The following is a 6,209-nucleotide window of genomic DNA, read 5'->3' as shown; positions in this document are numbered from 1 at the left end:
ACCATAGCTAACTTAACTCATTGATTTTCACCTCAAGCCTATAAGATCCAACTTTCATTTTTTTCTCGTTTAACTGTCAAGGGAACAGGCACAGAATGGTAGTACTGAAAAAGCCAGGATTTGAACCCAGAGTCTAGATCCAGAATTAAACCTCTATGACATAGGTGTAGCCAGGAAGACTTCATAGTCTTAAAGAGACTATGAAGAAATATTAAAGATTGGAGACCTCAAAGTTGAAATCTAATTCAGTGTTTTTAAATTTAATCTGGCCAAAGTTAAAGAGTTTAATCATTGCAAAATATGACAGTATTTCTTTACAGATAGAAGGCATACAAAGAACCATGTAATAAAAGACTTGAAATCATGAAAAGTAAGCGGATCTTCATAAAGCTAAATATTCTAGATTTCACAAAAGTAAAAAAATCTGCAAAACAATAAAAACAAAACCACACTTTCCTTGTTTAAGGCCAAGCGTGCTTAGGAGTTTGAGATTGTTTGTCCTCTACAGCTTTTTTTCATGCTGATACTTTGAAATATAACCCAGATCCAGTTCCAGAAAAGATTTAAAAAACTGAACTCAGCATTCCTTCAGATCTTAACAGATGATTACACAGGTTTAATTATTGGCCCAGGATTAACCAATATGTAAAAATTTTAAAAAGCAAAGAGGATGAGCCATATTTAAAACTGCAATACTCCACATAAAGAGTTATATGTCATAGGAAACTTTAAATCCAATATCTTAGGGGAAAAAATGTTTGCAATACCATTTAAATTAAAAAAAAAATGGTTTGGAGACAAATGATTTTTGTTGGTAGTTTTCTTCAACTCATTAAAAGTCTTAAATCAGTGACTCTTGCCTCTCTGGATATATTACTCCTTACTGTGAATATATTTTCTTTTTTTACTCCTACAGCACCCGGTCTTCCTAGGTGGTCTCCCATCCAAGTACTAACCAGGCCTGACCCTGCTTAGCTTCTGAGATCAGACGGGATGGGCCTTGTTCAGGGTGGCATGGCCATAGACTATGAATATTTTTATATTAAATCATGAATTCTGTGCTACAGAAAGCTACCAGAGTGAGGGTTATATTGCATACTAATCAACTGCAGTAGCGAGTGACAAAACGTGGCCAAGAAGGGCAAAACAGTCGGACCATCCTAGTTAGGACAGAATGTTTCACTGGTGGCACCAGCAAAATGTGCATATGGACACATTAGATATCGTTGATTCAAGCTCTCCCCCACTTGATGTTTGAACAACCTGGGTAATTTTATGCTTTTTTATCAGTTCAGTCTGTGATGTATTTGTAAACCCAAACTTTTTTTTTTCAATAATACTTAGATACCAAGGTATGTAGACCACTAATAAAGTTGGTTTGAGAAGAAAAAGGCTTAGAAAAATGGCAGGGGGTGGGCTGTTGGGAACTCTTTGGAAAAGAATATTGATGAAAATAATTCTAAGAGGGAGAGACAAAAGTACCAGATGGATGAGGATAACTGAACACAGCTGAGAGCAGCCAAAGGCCTGCTTCAGATCCAAGGCCACAAAGTTCCTGCAATCTATCTGTGAGGTCACGCATAGCACAGTGACTGGGAAACAATGATGCAAAGTGACACTTCTTCATTTTAGGTACCACACCAATGTTTACCTTGCTAGTCACAGAATTAACATACAAATTTTAAAACTATAGGAAACTTGTAACATGGGCCATCTATGCCTCAATGGACCTAAACTATTTTCTATGCTTATAATTGTATCTGTGATAAAAGATGTCAACATACAAACACGCCTTTATTGCAAGCAAAAACAAGTAGGCTTTCTCAGTCTTCAACAAGCATATTTCATGTCCACTAAAAGCACCTTGAAATTCTCCTATCTATGTTACTGTACTGGAGGTGAGTGAGCTGAGTGTTTATCAAGGACCCCTAAGCCATAAAAAAGGCCACATAAAGGTTAATTTGAAGGTTAATTTAAAAAAAGAGAGAGAAATGCAGACTCCTCATTTGCTTGTCTATAACAAATACTGCTCATCAGCTATATAATTTAGTAAGAAAAGAGAAAAAGAGTAAAAGGATAGGCCTAGAACAACAGATTTACAAGAGAAAGAGACAAGAACACACACACACAGAAGTAAAACTCAGATTGTGATATAAACAAAGACAAAGAAGCTCAAAGACAAATATATGTGAAAATATGAGTCTGTTTCCATCAATCCCACCTTGTACTGTTTTAAGATAAAGCTGATAAAGATTTAATATTATGTTGATATTCTCAACTGAAGGCTTGCATGGAGATATGACACCATAATGTTATCCGGGTGAAATAAAATTAGAGGCAGAATCTATCCTTGTCAATACTTAGTGGCTTTTCTTCCCAGCAATTAATCTTTCTCTCTCCTCCTTTTCTATTGCTCTTCCTCCTCCTCTCTTCCAAATTCCTAGCCCTAGCCTTCTGTGTCACAAAGGCAAGCACTGTGCCTGCCTGGTTTGTCACTATATGCCCATGGTCATCACAGAACCTGTTACATAGAAAGGCACCTGCATTTTTGTTGAATTAATTAATTTTACATCCATTCCTAGAGTAAACTCATCTATAATAAACTAAGACTATTACCTCTATGTTATCTACTTTTAAGTATACATTTTGAACAGTCTCTTTACAATAGAACCACAAATTGCTAATTGCCCAGAAATTAGCTTCGATTCCAAGTCTGATATTCACCTTGTCCAAAAAAGAAAGCCATTTTTCTTCTCCCATGTTAGCACCCTTTAATAATACTTAATTTCTGTCCATTCTCTCAGGCTAAAAATCTTGCCACTCTGTTTTATTTTTCCCTCAGCGCTATACCCTATCCAATTTACAAACATATACATTGTATCTTCCCTCTGTGTCTTCACTGAGAAGGCCTCACTGACTTGTGTTCTCCTCTCCATTCTCTATCCTCATGCACTAATCCCATCCACTCATTAGCAATCTCAACTTTACTGCAGATAGGGGAATCCTCTGGTTACTTTAAAATTGTCCTTTTTATCTTCAAGTCTCAGCATACGTTTATGTATGGCTTTTTGTGTATTCATGTTACCAGGGATCACAGTGATTCTTAAATCTATGAATTGATATCTTTCATCAGTTTTCAAAGACTTTATCATCTCTCTTTCCTTTTCTTCTGAGACTCCAATTACAAATAAGCGGTACCTCTTCACTTTACTCCATATTTCTCTTAGATTCTTTTCTGATTTTCTAAACCTTTGTCTCTCTACTTCAGTCTGGATATTTACTTCTGATCTCCCTTCTAGTTCACCAATTCATCTTCAGCTGTGTCTAATCTGATATAAAATCATCGACTGAGTTTTTAATACAGTTTTAGAATTTCCATTTTTAAATGTCTAATTTTTTTCGCTAAGATTATCGATCTTGTCAATTAATTCCTTGAACATGTTGATCACAGTTAAAGTCATAACTATTAATATCAGGATTTCCTATGGGTCTGTTTCTAATGTCCCTTGTTTCTGTTGGTTTTTAGTCATGTCTTGTTTTGTGTGTCTGATTATTTTGTCATAAAAAAAACTAGAATTTGTATATAAAAACTATCTCCAGAGTTTTTATATACAAGTTCTAGTTTTTCCCTGAAAGGAAGTTAGGCTAGGAGCACTGGCAATCTCAGACCATCTTAATCCAATCAGGGTTTAAAATTATTTCAATGGGCTTCAATTCCTATGAGGGTTGGTATATTCCCAGTTTACCTCCTAGGATTTGCCATTCACAGTTCCAATTGAAACTCTAGGATTTTACCAATATTCATCCTTTCCCTTGGCAGCGCCTGACTCCATCTTTTGCCTCTCTGCCTTTATGAACCTATGAAAGTGCTGCTTAGCTTCTCAGATGCTCCTTTCAGAAACTACAGATATCTCTAGAGAACAAGCAACACTAGATGATAAGTTTACCTCTCTGGGCTTTCCTTGTCTCCTGGATCTTGGCCCCACAATTCCTAACTGCCTTGGTAACCTTCTGGTCCTTCAGACAAAGTTGTTTTTTTTTTTTTTTTAAGTTTTAAGTATACAGTACATTGGTTAGACATTTATATAGTATATTAAACATTCCCCCTAATTGGACAAAGTTTTTTTTCTCCCAACCTCTCTAGCTGTTTCAGCAGACAGGTGCATCTGAAATAACCTATTCCACCACTGTGGGAAGCTAAACTCTCTTTATTATCCATTTGTCCATGTTACCCTCAGCACAGCTTTCAGTGCCCTCTCTATCCTCACCAACCCCTACCTATCTAAATTGGAACACAGACTTTGGGGTTGGAGAGGTTTGTGCTCAAACTGTGGCTTTATCTCTACTCATAGTTGTATGGCATTGAATAAGTTATATAGCTTTCTCATAATTCATTTAGAATATAAGGCTAGTAAAACCTGTTTCAGGGTCATTGAGATTAAATAACATGGGTAAATTGTTTAGTATAATCCCTAGTACACAGTAATAGCAGTTAGTTAGCACTTATTGAGTATTATCATTGATAGTTCCATTAAAACTCTTAAATAAGTCATCCTATGCTTGAATCTGATCAGTTTCTTCACTCTTTAGTGAAATAAGTGCACACATTTTCACCTTCATAGCTTGTTTACACTAGCCTTCAATTCTCCTTTTTCCTAATGTAATCCAACACATTCTTCAAGGCCTAAAATGGGGTTTGACCTCCCCCAAAGATATGCTAAAAATTCAAAATCCATACTAACTTGTACTGCTCTAATTCCTATTCAACTTAGCAACACACAATTTATCAGCTATTCCCTAATTTTGTTAGTCTCTTTCCAAAACTAGATTATAAAGTGTTTCCAAAAACAGCCAATAATTTATAGTCTCTGCAACACACCCAGTATAGCGCCAAACATGTAAGAGATTCTCAAAACAAGCATGTGCTTCAGTATAGAGGAAAAGTTCTTCATGTTCCATAAATACAGTCTGAATTAATACTCCAAAGTACATAGAAGGGGGGAGGGGTGCAGAAGGACACAGGTAGAAGGAAAAAATGAGTAAATAAGCACATCACAAAATGAGAGTTTTTCTGGTAAAATATTTACTTAAATCCTTCACTATAAGCATAACTTCAACTAGCCTAGGTAAATTGTTTAAAAATAACTCCAAGTCCAAAGTTGCATCTTTACAATTCAAGTTTAGAGTTTAACAGGAACTTTCTTTTTCTGCTGAATAGGCCCTTCCTTTCACTGGGGGTTTGGAGAAGTAAAACCCTAACTAGTTCAGGAGTTGGCTAAAATCGATCTGTGAAAAAATACTCTCTTAGGTACTAGTCATTAAAATTGTAATATGATACTTTACTTATATTCAAAATGAGCTGCTCATGAAGATGAGAACAAAATAAAGATTTAAAAGATGTACTTTTGTGTAGTAGGACCCTGGTTGCAATTCTTCGACATTTTTTGAGTCTTTAATTTTTTTATCACAAATACAGAAGACATACTAAATGCTTTCTAATAACAATAACATTACATACCTTAATTTTTTATAAAGATTATTTCTACAGGATTCATGGTACTCATACAATGTACCTTTTTTAGTATATTTTCTGCTTGAAAATCAGTTTCTTCCAGTCAACACTAAAGTACTATATTACTAAAGTCACTGTAAAGTAAAAATAGCTCACACTATACATCATCCTATTTCTAGCAATTTCTCTCTCCATTCCTCACCCCACAACCTGTTATTTTATTGACAAAAAGTTAGGCTTTGCTAGTTGTGACAGAATGACGCCTTTTAGTGACTATACATTTAGAAAAAAGTTTTCCTTTTAGCAAGTGACAGTGCCGTTCACTGCTCAATTGTCCTATACTAAGAGGGATGCTAAAATATACCTATGGTCATTTACACTTCATAAGACACGATAACTAATTGTGGTATATTTGAGATATTGAGTTTTTGAACCCTACTGAAATAGCGTAATTTGTAGCAAAAGGAGCTAAAAGTTCGAGATTTTATTTTCATAACCTCAGACAAGTCAATTCAAATTCCTAGGTGGGAAGACCAAATACATAAGTGCTTTACAGAGAGATGACCACAAACATTTGTAATTTTGATTTTTGAGGGGAAGAGGTGAGATCTCTTTTAAGTGTCAGAAATAGCAGGGACTACGAAACAGTTCTGGTAACATCAACCCATTTATATAATAGAAATAATCAGAAAGGGGA

The 6,209-nt window shown here is 35.3% G+C and overlaps 1 protein-coding gene and 1 pseudogene across 4 annotated transcripts in view; both read right to left on the bottom strand.

Moving 5' to 3' along the window:
- Positions 1-6,209, bottom strand: part of GK (glycerol kinase) — a 66,012-nt gene that overhangs the window by 40,122 nt on the left and 19,681 nt on the right. The window lies entirely within an intron of this gene.
- On the bottom strand, positions 908-1,026 carry LOC112484955 (annotated as a pseudogene).

Source organism: Pteropus alecto, unplaced genomic scaffold (genome assembly GCF_000325575.1).
Source record: "Pteropus alecto unplaced genomic scaffold, ASM32557v1 scaffold248, whole genome shotgun sequence".
Taxonomy (NCBI): domain Eukaryota; kingdom Metazoa; phylum Chordata; class Mammalia; order Chiroptera; family Pteropodidae; genus Pteropus; species Pteropus alecto.
Note: the sequence above shows the minus strand (reverse complement) of the source record. Positions and strands in the feature narration are given on the sequence as shown.